We start from the raw sequence: 19308 nt of genomic DNA, 5'->3' as shown, positions 1-19308 counted from the left end.
CCGTGATGATCTTGGTGACCCTCAGGTTCCTTGCTCCTTTTGGGGTTGGTGTGGTTGGACAATACATGTTTACCTGCACATGCTTTTCATTTTAGTGTGTCCCCTGGAGATTTTTGAATGGTGAATGCTTAAAGCACAGCATCACTCAGACACAGCCATCTCCTGATTTGAGGGCAGCTGCTGAGCTGATGCACATTGCAGTGCAGTTTGGGAACAGAGTACCCAGGAGAAAACACCAAAAAACGGCCAGGAATCTTTAAACTTGACATTAGACAAACAGAAATGGGTATAATAAACTTATCAGAGCTATCTCACTTTTTCAGAAGGACAAAACAGCAAGTCAGTGATGACAGGATGTGAACTGGACAACAAAAAGAGGCTGTTTCAGTGGAGCTCATATATGAAATGCTGGCTGGTGTCCAGAAAGTGCTGTGCTGGACACAGCCATGCTGGACACCTGGTGCTGTCCCCAAACACAGATCAGTATTACTGCTTTTCTGTGGGAATCACATTCTAAATATGAAAAGAAACATGAGGACAAGACAAAATACAAATTAATTTACTCCACTCAAGGCCGGATTTTTGTAATGACATGAGCAGGATGTTATAAACCAGAAATGATCTGATGGTGCTCAGCAATGATTCATCTGTTCAGCAGAGATTACAAACAAAAGAGACCTTTGGCTTTGCTGCTGTTGCTGGCCAGTGCTGGAATAAACTGATGAACGTGTCCATTGACACAAAGAAACACATAAAGAGAAGGATTTGCAGAACAGGCTCTCTGCCTTCCTCTACTGAATACTCCTGCCAGCAGCTTTGGGTGCAAAAAGCCCCTACAGGCTTTACCTCTGTGCTGTACTGCTGCTGTGTCATTGCAAGTGATGGCAATACACACACAGTTCAGACTGGAAATCAGGTGCAGATACTAAAGCCTGGTTTTGTCTACTGAGGGCTCCATGTCAGTCTGTAAAACCTCAAGCTCTGCCTCCTCTGCCTCCCTGATGTTGGTGTCGTTCCTTGCATGGGTGATGTTTATGTCCTGTCTGGAGGTAGAGGAATGCCACCTCTGAAACAGCCCCCTTTAAGTCCTAACTTCTCCTCCTTCCCTACTTTGGGGATGGTTAAAGAAAACCACTGACCAGTTTTTCTTGGAGGTGGCCATCAGTTGCAAAAAAAGACATCACTCATTCTAATTGGGTTCTAGCATTGCCAAGGCACAGACCAGGGACACTTCCAGGGCATGTGACTCTGGGAGCTCTGACAAAATCAAAAGCTCTGGTGGGAATGGAATCTCTGGTGCTTGGAGAAGAGACAGCACTGACACAAAGGAGTGCCAGTGGTGTGACACTGATCCTTGAGGTGACATTGCTTATCATGATATGGTGTGTTATGAAGCTTTGCTTTCTTCAGACATGTTTCTTGGGTTTCTCTTCAAAACATGGACTCAAGAACAAATGCTACAATAAACATGCCAATTATAAGGGATAAATATTGAAAAGCTTTAAAGATTTCTTTTGGCAGAGAAAGCACCTGCTAATTTTAAACTATTAGAAGAATAAGAGACCCTTCTGCTCACACTGTTAAACAGAACTACGAGTTGATTACTGAGCAGCTCTTTTGGTTTTAAGCAGCTACAGACCCATAAATATTTCTGCCAAGGCTTATCATCTCCACAGCAGCTCCCACTGTTGTTCAACCATACCAGCAGCAGTTCCACGAATGTTTGGAAGGGCAGTGTTTGTGCTGTCCAGTCAAGCTTGGGCAAGGAGCAACGTGACAGCATTATTCTTTCCACTCAGTGAGATTTGCAGAGGAGCCACTGCAGAGGAGCCCTCTTGTCAGGGCAGTCACCCAGCATCCATCCCATGCTGGAGCTGAGACAGTTCATGGGATGGTTCACTCTGCTGACTATGTCTGAGCTAATGAGACATCCCACCCCAATTCTGACCCCCCTCTTAACGTCATCATAATCTGAAGCCAAATAGTAGCTGAGCTCCAAGTGCTGTTTAGCTGTGTTTAACTTTTCCATAATAGACATGTTAAAACAAGCTCCTGCTTTCAATGCAGAGTTAAAGATCATTCAAGAGTCACACAGGGACACTCAGTGGGCATGGTCCCGCCCCCCCCCACCACAACCTCTCAGCTCCTCGGGTTGAACACAGTTCTGCACTACGGATGATTTTGCCACTGCATTTGCAGGAATGAGCCTGTCCTCCACCCAAGGGCTGTCCAAGTACTCTGTCAATAAATCTTTCTAGGGCCCAGCACCAGTGTTTCCAGAGCTGTGAAGCCAACTGTCTTGGGATGATGTGAAATTAATGATGCACTTAGAGCACTAGAAACTTAGACGTACTATGTGCAACACCTCTTTTCCTGACCTATTGGTGTACACAGCTTACAACTAACCACCTTGGCTGCTCCTCCTCACAAATCCTCCTCAGTGCAGAAGCAATTTCTCAACTCACCTCAGGCCTGCACTGCTAGTGTTGCTTGTACACAGTATTCCATTGTCAGCTGTCAGCACTTATTCAGTATTACTCAAGTCTGAGGCAGCTAAGGGAGGGAACAGGACACTCAACATGAAGCACAACAAAACGTGCTGTATTTATTGAGGACCAGAGCCTGCCTGCTCCAGCTGGGCTACTCCCTTGGCCACAGTGAGGGTGTGAGGATGGGGTCTCTGGTTTGATGCTGCCCCATTGCACCAGTCCTGCACAGAGGGAGGTGGCAGCTGCCCTGAAAACCTGCAGGGTCTCGGTGGAGAAAGGGTTAATGTGAAAAAGAAGAGGGTGCACACAGCAAGGCACAGCAATGCACAGAACAGCAGAAGATGTGCTCTTTCTGCTCCTTTTCCTAGTGGACAGAGTGTTTTTGGCAGGGGGGTAACTGATCAAGACTGGAAAAAGATATGGGGAATAAAGAAAAGCACGTGAATGGCCACATAAGAAGCAGTACATTTTTTGCCAGTGGAAGACTGGTTTTTTTCAGTTAATGTCATTCATGTTAAAACTGAAAGTTTCCATAGAAACATTAATATGTTGGAAGCATTTTATTTTGGAAAAGAAAAAACTCCAGAAGCCTCTCAGGAAGATTAAATATTTCAATAAGTTTTGTTTTTTGGTTTGGGGGTGGTTGTTTTGTTTTGGTTTGGTTTGGTTTGTTTGTTTGTTTGTTTTTGTTTGGTTTGTTTTTCTTTGGTTTGGTTTGGTTTTTTTATTTTTTTTGGTTGTTTGGTTTTTTAAATTTCAACAGTCAATTTTAAAAATGCAGTGTTTTTCTGTTACTTCAGGATAATATTTTTCAAAATACTTGAGGTTTTTCTTAGCAAAACTGAAAAAGACAATGTGAAATATTCTTATGGACAGAAAATGGTGGGTTTTCAGCATTTTAATTTACTTTATGATAATTCCATGGTGTTCTGTTTCAATTAGTAAAGAAATTCCCCAAAACAAATATTCGGAAGATATTCTTAATCTGACTCCTGCTTTGGGATGGGATCACAAACTAAATTTGATTTGTGTTTAATTTTAATCTGTGTTCCAGCACGTGTCCAGGTGTCCAGGAAGGCCAGTGGCACCCTGGCCTGTATCAGCAATGGTGTGGCCAGCAGGAGCAGGCAGGGATTGTCTCTCTGTGCTGGGCACTGCCGGGGCCACGCCTCGGGTGCTGTGTCCAGCTCTGGCTCCCTCAATCCAGGAAGGGAATTGAGGGACTGGAGCATGTCCAGAGAAGGGAAATGGAGCTGGGGAAGGGTCTGGAGCACAAGTCCCGTGAGCAGCAGCTGAGGGAGCTGGAGTGTCCAGCCTGGAGGACAGGAGGCTCTGGGGAGACCCTTATTGCTCTCCACAACAAGGAGAGGAGATTGAAGTCAGGAGGGGTTGGCCTCTTCTCCCAGGTAACAAGTGACAGGACAAGAGGAAATGGCTTCAAGTTGTACCACAAGAGGTTTAGATTGGATATCATGAAACATTTCTCACAGAAAGGGTTATTAAGCATCAGAACAGGCTACCCAGGGAAGTGGTGGGGTCACCATGCCTGGAGGTTATTGAGAGACATGCAGATGTGGCATTTAGAAACATGGTTTAATGGCGGACTTGGCAGTGCAAGATTAATGGTCTTAAAAGATCTTCAGGATCTTTTCCAGCCTATATTATACCATTATTCTATGAATCCATATGAATGCTCATGAATGCATCTAGGTGTGTTTTAAGTTTAGCACCTGCTTTGTATGGTCAGCAAACTGAAATCTTCTGTAATTTTGTGCCTTCTGTTTCTCCTCTAATCCAGCTCCTGGTTGGGTGCTGGCTAGGTGAATACTTCATGTCTTTCTCATTCAGTTTTCTCATTTCTTTTCTCTTCTTTTCTTTTTCCTTTAGTTGCTATCCAAGATTTCTAACAAGGTTTCCCTGCTTCTCCTATGTCCTATATTCTCTGCCACAAGTATTGGTTTCCTTTCTTGTTTTCCTAAATCCTGGTCCCAGTGAATCTCAAGTTACTCACACACTTGCAGTTAATGTGAAACATGAGTATCTGACTTTTGAGGTCCTGTGCTCTGGAGTGGTCATTAGAGCAAACCCAAGGCTCTTGGATGCATCCATTGCTCTGCAAAATGAGGAATACACAACTGCCTGGTTCCCATCAGCCCTGACGTATATTTATTGCTTTAAAAGGCACAAACTCTTAGGGAGTTGAAATGGAAGAACAGCAGTGACATATAAAGAAAGAAAAACATTTGCTTCCTGTGCAGATTAGCTTCATCCAAGCTTAGACTTCAAAAAGACTTTGTAATTTTTAAACAAAGCAATTCTTCTAATCACATGTCTATGATAAAATGATGGTAGCACCTAATCCACTGTAGGCACTAACTTTAGACTGGTTTTGGTATAATTCACTCATTGTACTACTGAAGACATCTACACTTACAAGGAAAATACATTGCAAAATTCTGCACAGCTTATAACTTTATTATATAATGTATGTCCTGGGCAACTATGATTTTCTGTAACTTTTTCTGTAACAGATAACCTGCCACTGCAAGAAGGTTGTACTGTGTAGTCTTTAAGGGAATACATGTTTCTGGCAGTCAAGAGACCTGGCAGACCCAAAAAAGGGAGCACAGTATGTATTCCCCCATTGAGGAATGGTGTCAGTGGTGCATGTCCTGCAGTGATATAATATAATCACACAAAACATATAATAACAAAGCATAAAGCTAACAGCCAGGTTGACATGGACAGCTACTCAGTCAAATGGGATGAATTAATTGTACAGGTAAGGCAGAACAGGAGAGAGGGGCACTGCTGGCTGCAGAAGGGGAACACTTTTGGATTTCTACGAATACAGTATTTAATTCAAGGTCTAGGGAGAGCTGCAGAGCTCTAGTTAAGCCAGGCTAATGGCTCATATGTAGGGATTCCTGTGGTGTTCGTGACACCAGCAACAGGGGCCTGCTTCTTCCTCTGGGAACACATGGACCATGATGCTCAGCATCCCTCAGACAACCCTGTTGGGGACAGTCCTTCTTTGCAGAGATCCTGCTGCATGTGTACCAGGCAAATTTCTTGTTCCAGTGCTACTACTGGGGATGACATGCCAGTCTTCATCTTCTGAGTCATAAAAGCCAAATTCTATTATCTACATTAATGTTGTTTGTGACTAGTTTAGATTTCCATCTTATGCCACTTTCCCTTATATAGATACTTTTTTCCCCTGGTGTTTACTCTTTCTTGACGTATTTTTAGAAACCTTTTGTATTCCTTTTCTCTTCCCTGCTAAGCAGGCGCCAGTCCCTCCTGTAGGATAGTCTCCATTAGTCTGATCATTGTCTCATTTGCTCATGTTTCAATTAATCCTTCTTGACAGGGATGCCCAGGAATGTCCACAGTGTTTCAGATTGGACCTCACAGTGTGAGACATCAATATTCATAATTTGCTGTCTTCACATATTTGCTTTTCTCCTGGCAGCAGTGGTTCACACTCATCTAACATCATACTACTATAGTAGGCTTCCCCTTAAGCCATTTCCTTCTGTTGTTTTAGAATCAGCAAAAACCATTTTTGACCTCCAAGTGACAGTGCCCTTCACAGTACTAATGTTCATCATATTCTTACTACCTATTTCTCAAGGTCACCTTTTAATCCTTAGGGATACTCTAGTTCTGCATTGTGCTGACAATCACAGACTACTTGTGTCTCTGGAAAAGAAAAGGCCATTGGAAAAATACAGTATTTGCTGAAGCCTCAGAGGAAAATATTTAATTACATGAAACCAAGTCTGATTTTTATAAATCCTAACAAGGTACTTCAGCCCAATAATTTATTTTTCAGTATGATCTGCTTTTCCTTCTCACTGTGAAAGCCTGGTATAATTTTTGATCTCATTTCTATCCTCTACCTTCCTGAGTTATATTAAGCATTTCCCATTTGACAGTGTATCAGAATACCAGCTGAAACTCAGTGGAATTAGATCATTTGGGTTCTGGTTTTTTGGCTGGTTTTGGTTGGTGGTGATTTCTTAGTTTTTTGTTTTTTTTTTCCCACAAGGCAAATTCATTCTTCTCTCAGCCTGGGATAATTAAACTTTGCAAATGCATGCACTTTTCTTCCTGTTCAGCAATTATTTTTATGTTTTTAACTATTCTTTCTTATCAGTTGTGCTTGTTCTTTAAACCCATGCCTACACCTGAAGTCAGGAGTATTGGTCCTGCTCCAGCACACTACTTTTTCCTTCCTGAAAAATCATATTTGCTATTCTCTACTCATAATTGCAACAGTTTTAACTTGATACCAAAACTGTGGCTACCAAAACTGTGATTTGCTGTAACTAATTCTTCTAGAATTTAGGAGACAGAAGTCCATTATTAGAGTACCTGAAGTTTTGTTTACACCTCAAATGTTATAATTTTCTTTAGTTTCCTTGCTTGTTTCCATACTTTATTTCATTTTTCTTATTGCAAACTAAGTCAATGTATTAAATTAATTTTTAAGCTGTTTAGTCCTTGTTCTTTCATGGCTCCACTTCATCTTCCTTGTTATTTTTCCCTATTATACTACTGAAAAATGTTTTATTTTTCATTTTCATTGCAACATCTAAAGTTATTCCAGTTTTTGGTTTATCCTTACTTTACATCTCCACATCCTGATGTACAAAGCTTGGTTTTATTTGCTCCGAATAATATGTTTATGGTCTTGAAGGACCACAGCTTTATATGCTCATAAGTATCTGTTTGTATTCTGTAAGGACTGTTCCTAATGTCCTGATGACACTCAGTCAATTAAATCTGGAGTGCTTCTCTGTATGTCTCTAAGTTTGTCCCTCCCTACAAGTAGTTTTTGTATCTTTGACTTAAAGAAGTACCAAGATTAATGCTCATTCAGGTTTCTGAATTTTTCAGTTCAGTCAGCTTCACCATTTTTCTTTTTTTTAACCAAAGCTCATCATTAAGGACTTGTAATTTTTGTGTATTGATCCATATTTGGCAGTGTTTCCAGAAAATATGCTTAATATTATAGCTAAATATTATAACTAATATTTATATATATAATATATATAGCTAATTATATTTTATAGTCAGGCCTTTTATAATTTCCTCCTAGTTACTGAAGTCTAAAATAATGTTGCTTTTAAATATTGCTTTTGTTAGTTGAGAAGCTTTTTGAAAGTATCTCCTGGCTAGTATATCTAGGAGCAGCTAAGATCCAGTTCTTCAAGCTGAACTTGGGCAGTTCATGATTACACCACTTTGAGTCACTACACCCTAAACTCTGGTTAAGTTTGATGACTAAGATAGAAAATGATCGTCTGCTACCTGTTCTCAGCTCAGTTTCCAGAGATCATATCTTGTCTGTCTTACTCTATTTTTGATCAATGTAATTGCTCTTCTGGTTTTCAGTGTAGCCATATCCTCTTCATTGCTTTATTTCTGCTTTGTAGTCCTGTATAATTTTTTTCTTTTACTTTTCTTCCTCACTGTTTGTTTTCATTCTCTTGATACCACACTTCTCCTGCTCCCTTTTTCATGATGATGTGTGTCCTGTCCATATTCAGTGCTGCTACTTGCCAGTGGGTGCTCTGTTCCATCAGCCACATCAGGTGGGCCTTCATGCATAAATAGTAGCTGTCAGGTAACTCTTGCAACTTATGTCATCTTTGTCATCACATCCATTCTTGGCAATATCTCTACTCCAGCCCTAAAAAATTAATTTAAATTGTCACCATTGAATTTCATCATCCCTTACATTTTTTTTCACAGTTGTTGCAGGGAACTCTAAATACCCATTTTATAGCCTTGATTCATTGTTTTCCTTTTATTTGGCCCAGTCTGGCCAGCCAAAGAAAATCCTTTCTACTCTCTGTGTACTGCAGCTAAGTGGCATGATCTTAGAGCTCCTCTAAGTGCCCTCACATATCCCACAGGTAGTGACAGATCCTGACATGTGAGAAGTTTCCTCCTTGCACCTTCTCCTGATTCCGATGCAGCTGTTGTTTTTTTAATGCCATACCCCATTACCACAGCCAAGACACTTGACACCATGCCCAGGTTAGAATGCTCCTGGGTCTGGGTTTAGAAAGCTGGAAATACTAATCTAATCATTGTTTTGAGGGATGGGGAGATGTTGCAGTTATTCTGCCAAATCTTGGAGCAGCTGATGCATTACCATGTGGTTCTATTGAGTTAACAATATTAAAGGCATATTTTTCCTACTCTATGAACAAGAAAATACCATTCCTTGCTGGTGCACCCAGGGATGTTCTGGAGTTTCCTAGTGAAAGGTGAAGTTCATACTAAGGGCAAGTTCATTGATGTAGACAATGAGATTCTGCACTCTTCAGAAATTAAGTATTTCAAAGATAGCAGGAAGTAGTACAATTTAAGTTTGCTTTCAGGGAAATCAGCATTTATCAGAACAATGAATGGAAGACCATACTCTACACCTCATACACAAATTTTGGTATCTTCAAATACCCAAGTGTCTTGGAATGCTTCAGTAATGTTTCAAATACTTTCCATAGTGTTTTAGCATCACAGAATCACAGAATCACAGAATCACAGAATCACAGAATCACAGAATCACAGAACAATGAGGTTGGAAGAGACCTCTAAGATCATCAAGTCCAACCTATGCCCTAACACCTCAGCTGGACTATAGCACCAAGTGCCATGTCCAGTTTTTTTTTAAACACATCCAGAGATGGTGACTCTAACACCTCCCTGGGAAGACAATTCCAGTACTTTATTATTCTTTCGGTGAAATTTTTTTTCCTAATATCCAACCTAAACCTCCCTTGATGTAGCCTGAGACTGTGTCCTCTTGTTCTGTCAGTTGCTGCCTGGTGGAAGAGACCGACCCCTACCCGTCTACAGCCTCCCTTCAGGAAGTTGTAGAGAGCAATAAGGTCACCTCTAAGCTTCCTCTTCTCCAGGCTAAACAACCCCAATTCCTTCCAATGTACCTCACAGGGTTTGTGTTCCAAGCCCCTCACCAGCCTCATTGCCCTTCTCTGGAGGTGCTCAAGCATCTCAACGTCCTTCCCAAACTGAGGGGACCAGAACTGGACACAATATTCAAGATGCAGCCTCAACAGTGCCGAGTACAGGGGAAGAATGACCTCCCTACTCCTGCTGGTCACACAATTCCTAATGCAGGCCAGGATGCCCTTGACCTTCTTGGCCACAAAGGCACATTGCTGGCTGATATTCAACTGGCTGTCGACCAGCACCCCCAGGTCCCTTTCCACCTGAACACTGTCCCCAGCTTGCAATGTTGTAGGGGATTTTTGTGGCCAAAATGTAGAACTCGGCACTTAAACTTATTAAACTTCATGCTGTTGGACTCTGCCCATCCATCCAACCAATCTAAGTCTCTCTGCAGAACTCTCCTCCCTTCCAGTAAATCAACACAAGCTCCCAGCTTAGTGTCGTCTGCCAATTTACTAATGAAGGACTCGATGCCCTCATCAAGATCATCTATAAAAATATTAAATAGAACTGGTCCCAGCACAGACCCCTGAGGGACACCACTGGTGCCTGGCCCCAGCTGGATGCAGCACCGTTCACCAGCATTCTCTGGGCCCGGCCATCCAGCCAGTTCCTAACCCAGCAAAGAGTGCTCCTTTCCAAGCCATGGGCTGCCAGCTTCTCCAGGAGTGTGCTGTGGGAGACAGTGTCAAAGGCCTTGCTGGAGTCCAAATAGACAACACCCACAGCCTTTCCTGCATCCACCAGATGAGTCACCTGGTCACAGAAGGAGACCAGGTTGGTCAGACATGACCTGCCCTTTGTAAACCCATGCTGGCTGGGTCTGATACCCTGGCCATTCTGTAAGAGCTGTGTGATAGCACTCAGTATCTTACCTGGTACTGAGGTCAGGCTAACTGGCCTGTAATTACCAGGATCCTCCTTCCTACCTTTTTTATAAACGGGTGTCACATTGGTCAGTTTCCAATCATCTGGGACCTCACCAGTGAGCCACCACTTGTGATAAATGATGGAGAGAGGCCTCGCAAGCTCATCTGCTAGTGACATTACATTGAAAATGATGTCCCAGGCCAAAGGGAATACAAAGATTATTCTAGTTTTTCAAGAAAACAGGTGATTATTGTATTATGTCACTATACAGCAATCTAGATAACCATACCTGAGGACACCATCCTTGGAAATGGATGGCTGCATGCAGGGACTCCCCACTGCCCTTTAGGGCATCTGGTTCCCTGTAGAGTTTATTAGAATAATTTCAGGCTGATTTATTCTACCTGGTGGTAAATCCTTAGTGTTCTAAATGTCATTTGCAAATTTCTCTACATTGTTCTGTCAGCTAGTCCCCTGTGTTGGAAATCAGTGTTAGATGACACCACTGTCTTCTGAAACTTCATCAGTGTGTTATGCTGTATGCCTAACCCTTGGCCAGGCTTGCTCAGGACAATGCTCCCATCTCTTCATTTTCTAAGGTGCCTCTTTGTCAGCTTGGGATTTTCCATTCTTCCACTCTGAACTTACTGGCTGCATCTGAATCCCCAACAAAGCACAGCTGATCCATCACTGTGCCAAGGAAGTTTGTCAAGAATATTTGCATTGCTTCTCTTTTAAAGCTCTTAATTTTTTAGCTGACATCTGAGTGTTGGAAATCCTCAAAACACAGAACAACTTGTCACTGTTTTCTGAACCTGTTTTCAGCTAAAGCACTGATGCATGCTGTGCTTTCTTGCTTAGCAATACAAGGCTCCAGGAGAGACTGTCCCATTACACTGCTGAACCCTTTTCTGTTTGCTCTCATCTCCTCGTTTTCCTCTCCCATTACTCATGGTCATGACTCTCGTTATATGACACTTCCCATGGTCATGATGGCTTTATAGTTACACACATCTTGAAGCCCAGAGGGTAGTAGCCACCAGCTCGCCCATGCACAGGAAGGGTCTGCCCAGGCTTTGCAGGCATGACCCAGGAGCTCCTGGAGCCCTGCGCTGTCGTGGCCCAGCGCTGCAGGCCAGGCAGGGCACGCGAGTGCTCCTCAGAGCAGGCTCAGCACCAGCCTGCTTACCCTGCTCCAAATGCTCTCTTCCCTACCCTCCTGCTTTTCCTGACATTTTTGTTACTCCAGATTGCACTCCTGCTTTTCCATGCTCAAGGCCCACTGAAGTTTTGAATTAATGACCTGACCCTCAAATGTGGACCAGCTTTGTCCACAGTTCCACCCTGGATTTGGTGCCAGCTTGTTCTGTTGCAAGCCCTGTCTACTTCCAATACTTCTGCTTTCCTCCAGTTTCAACTGGTCCACTATACATTCTTGGTAGCAGATATAAATTGCAACTTGTTTGCCTGTCTTTTCATGCCACCAACCTCAGAAAGCATAGTAGTGCACCCTGAGAAACCGTAATGCCCCTGGCAGGCTGGTTATAGTCATTCTGCTGTAAGCATTATGTGATGACAAAAAATGGTACAAGTAGTGGCATAGGAAACAACATGATGACAGAGAACTGCTTTGTCTCCCTTAAATGTTAGTTTTTACAGGGATGTTTATTGTGGAAGTGTTTTATGGAAACACTTCTTTGTTAAGACTACCCCCCAGCTAACATTTCCACATACAAATCTGAAGATTTTAAGAGCACCTTCAGACTACATTTGAGTTGTACCTCTTTCTATTCCTCCTGTTGTGTGCTTTGGTGGCACCCTCTGACAGCTCTGAAGGAAAGGGAAGACCTGTTTTATACTGCAGTGTTAGAAAATAGGACTTCACAGTGGGTGTTGGCAAGAAGTCAATTTTCAGATGAATATTTTGTGTAGTTGCAGTGATGATGGTGGCTAATTTCTGAAAATAAGCCATAGGTCTTGCTGTGGGAATTTTTAACTCTCTGCACAATGGTAAAACACCAGTATGCAGTGCAGCAGAAAGCTAGCAGTTTTTTAAGGCTCTCATCAATACAAAAACTGGTTTAATACAGTGGTTTAGTAACCACAGGCCTGTTTGAGGGGCTGAGAGATTCCCTAGCAGCAAATGAAACACTGGAAAAGGAAATGAATGTGCTTTGTGTGCATGCAGGAATGCACATCAAAGGCAGACCAAGGCTGGGTGATAGGCCTTTGCATACCAAACAGGCTCTAGAGATTGCTAGTATCAATAATATTTAATGTTCAGGGTATCTTTCACTCCCAGTATTATGGGAAAATGGTTATCATCACAGTTCTGCTATGATAATGCTTCCCTGAGCTTCTGGGAAAACAGCTCTTTCCTCTCCCTGGAATCTGAATATCCTTTACATGGCACCCACTGAGTCACTTGGCATCTCAGTGTCTCAGGCCAAGCTCTGTCTCTCCCTCCCTCCCTCCCTCACATTAATGTTTTCCTGGGCAGCACCCCAGGCAGGGGTGCTCTGCTGGGGCACCTTGGGCCACCACTGCACTGCCATTGTTCTTATTGCTGCTAATGCCAGGGCATCTGCTCAGTCTGCCCAGAGCTGTCTTTGTCATCAGAGCTGGGGGCATCATCCACACAGACAGCCTGGGAGGAGCTGGGTGGTGGGTGAGCTGCTGGCAGGCTCTGCCTGAGCCAGCAGCCCAGTGAGGGCTCTCCAGGGCATGGCCACAGCCCCATGCAGGTGATGGAATTCCATCAGCTGACTTGAAAGGCTTTTCTTATCAGGTTTGGCTTTTGCAGATGAGGTGTGCAGCTGGCAGACAGAGCACCTGCTTCCAACCTCCAGGAACTAGGCCTTAAAAAATGGCACTTGCACATGGGCTAATTACTGCAAAGCAAAGACATTACCAGTACAAGAAGGGGACATAATAGCATGCCCCAGCTTGGGGTATCCACCTGCTGTCCCTGGGGCCATCCTCTCCTGCACCATCACAGAGCTCTGGAAAGGCAACAGACATTAGCAAGTGACAAACCTACAAACCCACAAGTCCAGGCTGTCCTAAAATATATGGTATTTGTGACTAAATTACTTGTTAGTACAAAACAGTTTATTGATGCTCAAACCCACATAGCCAGAAGAATGAGTAAAAACAGTCACTACCTAGGGCTTGACATGTGTCCCCTTCTCTTTTCCTTCTTATTTTAACTAATTAGTTAAAATAATTAATTTAGCTTTCTTTTGGCCTCAGGCCCCTGATGTAAGCACACAGGAATATGCCCTGTTTCTTATACATTCATCCAGTCTGCTAGCCCACAGTGGCAGTCTGACTTACATAGAAATAATAAACCCCTCTTAGCTGTGCCTCACTTAACAGAAGTGCACCGTGCATCACGGAAAAAAAGAGAAAAGGAGCCCAGCAAAACACTTAACAACTGGGATCTAAGACAATAAACGTAAGGCTCTAAAAATTAGACTTGGCAAAAGTCTAATGTAGATAAAATCAATAAGGAAAGGATAAGAATATATTAACACAGAATATTTCCTGGGGAAATGGAAAAAGTTTCATAAGAGTAGATCTTAACATCAACAGAATTATCCAAAAGGCAAGAAAAAAAAAATCTGTAGTCTTTCAGATGTTGGCCAAAAATAAAAGAAAAGCAGGCACCTTCTCAGTCAGGTCTGGCAGCAGCAGCCACCAGAAAAAGGAACTCAAGAGGGGTGGCAGCTGGAAATCATTTGATTTCTGAAGTCCCTGGCACTTTGCTGCCTCTAATCCTTCTGTGGCCACCAGATTCAGAAGGATGTGCCTGCAGCCTGAAGTTCACTCACATCATTCTAGGCAGGTTCTGAGGAGCTGCACAGCCTTCAGGCCTCTCCACTCATTCAGGTCTTCAAATGGGGCTTAATTTCTATGCTTCTGCTCTCATTTTTTTGTGTGTCTTGCTTGGTGCTGCCTTCCTGGTCCTTCCACCTGCTGATGCTCCCACCATTACCTCTACTGTCCAGACTGAATGTGTGAAAGCAGCACAGCAGCAGCTATGCCAGTCCCCACCTGTTGTTAGTCTGCTCAGCTGGGTGGGACAAATTATTTCCAAAGTCTTCTTGAGTTATAACTAAGGTAAATCAAGTCAGTAAATCATTACTGGCATCACTCTGGTACTACTAGTCCTCCACTGCTTTTCCACAATGGCTTTTCTGTGCTGGGTGAGCATAGACATGTCACTTTGCTGGGAAGGGACAAGCAGCACAGTTGAGCTCCACTGCACTGCACAGAAGGATGGGATAAACCCTCTGGGAACCTTGTATGAGGAAATGTCTTGTGGATTCAGCTGTTGCTCCCTTCAACTTTGCCAAACAATGGAAATAATTCAAATGTAGACATGTAGTCCTGCAATGAAGGCCTCAGGGTGTGAAATCTTTAAAGAGGCTGTTTCTGACAGGTGGACAAACAACAGGAGGTGTGTTCCTTTGTTGGCTGCCAGCACTGGACTGCAGCTCTTTCCACTTGGTGATGGGATTCATGCACCAGAGGGATCTCCCCATGTCTCCATATCCCACCTTCTTTCTGCTCACTTCTGAGAGCCAGGAATCATGTGCTAGATCTACACCTCCCTTAGAGGATTTTTACATTAATGTTAGTCCTGAGGAATAGTGAACTGGAAAAGGAGGCTGTAGAAACACATTTCTTGACCATATTCAGCATTATGGAATGATTCAGGAATGGTGCGAGGGTGCTTACTTAACCCCCACTTTTTATACTGATGTCATAACCAGACGTAAGTGGGCAATAAAAGTTGTCATCTTCTTAGCTGCAAACACAAGACACTTCTTCCCCTTGAGCTCATCTGTGGCAGACTATCTTTTTGCAGCTGTACCCATCACCCTTCTCTGGCCCCAAAGCTGTAAACAGAACAGGCTCAAGCAGTTTTTGTCTCCTTGTACTGTACAGTCTTTCACTATCAGTGGAGGAACATGCTGTCCAGCAACGAGTTCAAAGAGCTGCTGCTGGTTTGCCTCTAATCTTCTGTTTTTCTTTTGGAATACGCAATCAAAAAACTGGAAGCATTTTTCCTGGCTTAGGGTCCTTAGCACGATCATACTGCTCATCTTGCTGAATGTTTCTGTGGTATTTTACTGCACTAATGGATGCTCATGTACATCATTGTAACCCTTTGGTCACAGCCTGTGGTGCTTCATTTTTCTGAGCTCTGTCCACAGAGGATCACCGAATCACAGAATATTTTAAGCTGAAAGGATGGTCCCTTGCTGTGGCACAGACTTATAGCTCTGGGACTTTTTCTGGCAATTGAAGCAGCAGATTTCTGAGTCCTCTGTTCAAGACCTAAAGTCAATCAAGGGGGAAGGAGAACTTCTCTAAGAGGGTGGATGTCATTGGAATCCCATTTAAAGACAGTGCAAAATCTCTGGTGTTTAGAAGCAGTGGTGACTCTGTGGATTACATCTGCTCCTTGCCCTAGTTTGTATAAGCAGTTAGCTAATTGCAGCTCCTAGTTCTGGCAAATCTATGGAAAATAACACTGAGAATAAATGTGCTTCTTTATTTTAAAATAAAGTCTTCTCAGACTCCTAGAGAGTTGCATTTAGGATTAGATGCTACACAGAGGGAATGGGAGAGGATTCATGTACTTTCAGCCAAAACTAGATGCTCTTTATCAGCCAGCTTCCTAATCCCACCCCAATTCCCTCTCTGCTCCTCCATATGGTGCTTGCTTACCCCAACAGCACAGCTCACTGCAGAGCCATTTTTTGGGTGAAAACACATCTCTCTGCATTCCCCAGATGCGGGGGGAGTCTGTCCCCCTACACGTGCTGGTGGCTCCAGGCAGCTGCCTGGCACAGCCACCCCAGCTGGCACACAGCCCTGCCCACCCATGCCATGCCACCTTTTTCCCAGAGCTACACGTGGTGTGTACAGCCTCGCACAGTCGATCCTGTGAGCGCTGAGGAGCTCTCCTCCAAAACGTGCATTCAGGACACGTTTACCCCCCCACACCCCCGCAAAGCTGCCGTTCTGTGGCATTTGTTCTATAAACACAGATAAAAATCTTGTTCTTACTTTTCAAGTTTATATTTACAAAGGGTGGAAAAAGAGGCATAATGACAGTTTAATTAATGTATGCCATTAATCCTGGAGATAATCAAAAGCCTGATAAGTCTCTAATCTTGTAAAAAAGAATTAGAAAGCACTGAAACATCTTTTGCGATCTGTAAACCTTTTAATGAGATGCTACATGCTTGGAGGAGGAGCCATGGAAAGGAGCAGTGCCAAGGACATATTCTCAGCAGATTTCATCACTAGACTTCTTGTGTGATATTATTCTTGGCAAAACTGGAGTTCAAAGTCATCAATGTTGTTTTTAAAATTTGTCCTCCAATCAATGTATAAAGCTATTCTAAGAATTTGTGGATATAAATCAGGAGAACTTTTGCATCTCTTCCCTTTTCTTGTAAGTATCATATATTTAAAGCACTGCTTCAGCTTTTACTAATTACTTTCTGGTTAGTCCTGCAGGTGTGATAATCATGCCAGTATACAATATGTATTTTCCAAGGAAAAAAAATTAATAGAAGACAATATTTCCAAGGTGTTTTAAAAGTAATAATGATGTGGCCAGCTTCAGGGAGCTTTTTTTGCTTTGTTTTGGTTTTGAAATTTGTAGAAAATTATTGTTTCAAAGCTGTCTATAGCTTTGCACTTTTATATGTAAAGTGCAGTTTATGTGTTGTCAGTTATTACCAGTAACTGTCAATTAAACAACTTTGGAAGATGCAGTGACTAACAGAAATTGTCCAGATTTTGAGGAGCTGAAAAAGAAGTGCTCATCCTTGAACTCAGAGCAAAAGTGTAGCATACAAGGGCAAAATGTCCTAATATCTGCCACTCTTGCAGGGATCTGGGAACCAGCTGGTGGGAAGCATGATGGAAAGGAATAATAATAAGTATTGCTTCTCTTCCTCTCCAGAGACCCAAAGAAAACTGAATTTGTCCTCTGGAAAGGAGGCCAGGGGTAGCAGTCTGCCACAGGGGGAGAGTTAAGGCTGGGTGAGAACTTTTGTCTGGCTCCCAAAAAGACTGAACCAATGAAGGAGCCAGAGTAGGATAAATAAACCCTGGAGGGTTGGAGGAGAAGTCCTGGCAGGCAGGCAGGAGGAGAGTGAAAAAAAAGAAAATATTTGTGTGAGGGCTAGAAATGATAGGGTTTGTGAGGGTTTTGTTTGTTTGCTTGTTTGTTTGTTTGTTTGTTTGTTAAATTTCATTTAAGTTTGAACGGTACAAGGAGCACTAAGAAGCAGTGGTTGCCCAGGCACAGGTCAGCCAGCAGCTGAACTGCTTGGGTATGCCTCTGCATCCCAAGTCCCCTGAGCACAGGGGGATTTTGGCAAGGGGCTGGGGAAGGGGGCAGAGGTGGGGTGAGGCAGTCAGGGGGCTGCAGGCCCTGCCTGTGCCCCGGTGCAGGCAGAGGCGTGGGCTCTCAAGGGCCCATTGCAGCACAAGTGTGCTCAGCCCAGGATGTCACCCCAGGGCAGATGCCGGAGAGGAGCACCCCAAGGGGATTTCCTGCAGACTCTTCTACCACATGTGAACAACATTTAGTAAATACCTGCAGGAGGGCTGATTCCCAATGCATTGAGACTGAAAGTCTTCAAGACTGAAAATGTCTTTAAAACTCTGAGGAGGGGGAACTTTTTTTGCTGGTTTGAGGAGCTCTGCTTTCCACCAGTCTGTGGGCAGGTGGGAGAGGGTGCAATGAATTACCCCATGAGACACAAGAAACAGAGGAAATGTTAGGTTGGGGACAGGAACAAGGTCCTGCTGTCAAACCAGTCCTGAATGTAGGTAAATGAGGAAAGAAATTTTTTGACCCTTCTCTAGAAAAGGAATTATTCAAAATAGGAGATGCACTTGAGTAAACTTAGCAAACACAAAGAGAGGTCAGGGAGATAGAGCAAAGGGGAACTTGTGCACATTTTCCCCGGCTTCAGATAAAGCTGTGTTGGTATACACAAGTACAACGACTGCTGATCTTTGGCTCCTTTATTTATAAAACAATATACTAATCTTAATCCCTGGACACGCTGACGTAACTGAATGTCATACTTTCCAAATATAATGGATTACATTCCCATCATAAAATAAATACATTCCAGCAGTGAGCCCCCCAGCAAATAACAGAGCTCCAACAGCTGGGGAAGCTGGGGCAAGAAGTCCAACAATTGGGTTGTGTTGCTGAAGCCCAATAGCAAAGTTTTTTCTGGCAGCATTCTAGGAAAAGCTATTATAAATGCAATGCTACCAAAAAAGTGCTCTTTTCTTTCTAGTTCTGTGCTGCATGCAAAAGCCATTAAAAATCCTGGGTAAACAAATATGCTCTTTTCCATATGACCTTTTCTTGAATGTTTTCAAAAGTATATTGTCTTTTCTGTTTAACACAATATTTGTCAGGTTTTATTTATAGCTTAAAAGAAAAGCCTTCCTCTAACTGTCACCAAAAATGCCCTTCTATAGGCATGCTGTCAGGAGAAAGGCTTTTTTCTCTGAGTGTAACCCTGGGTTCAAATACATTTTACTGTAACTATGATAGACATGGCTCCAGCAATCATTGCATGTGGAATCAGCTGGACATACATCACTATGGCCTAAGAGCTATTTTTAATCTGTATTAGGTGAAAGTAAGGGTTAAATACAATAGAGAACCAAGCAGCAATGCTCTCATGCACTCTCTCATTTTTTATTTATTTTATAAAATATGCAGGGGCTAAAATCTTTAACGAACATTTTTATTCTTATGTGTAGGGGGCAAGAGCAATATTTGCAGCAGTATGATAAAGCAGCATATTACCTACATGACTCACATAGTCTTTTTTTAACTTGGAAACTGTAATGAAAGGCCATGGTGCTTCACAAACTGCTTTTACTCTATGGGATATCAAAA

Source organism: Lonchura striata, chromosome 1, assembly GCF_046129695.1.
Source record: "Lonchura striata isolate bLonStr1 chromosome 1, bLonStr1.mat, whole genome shotgun sequence".
Lineage (NCBI taxonomy): Eukaryota > Metazoa > Chordata > Aves > Passeriformes > Estrildidae > Lonchura > Lonchura striata.
This window is presented reverse-complemented; position numbering follows the sequence as displayed.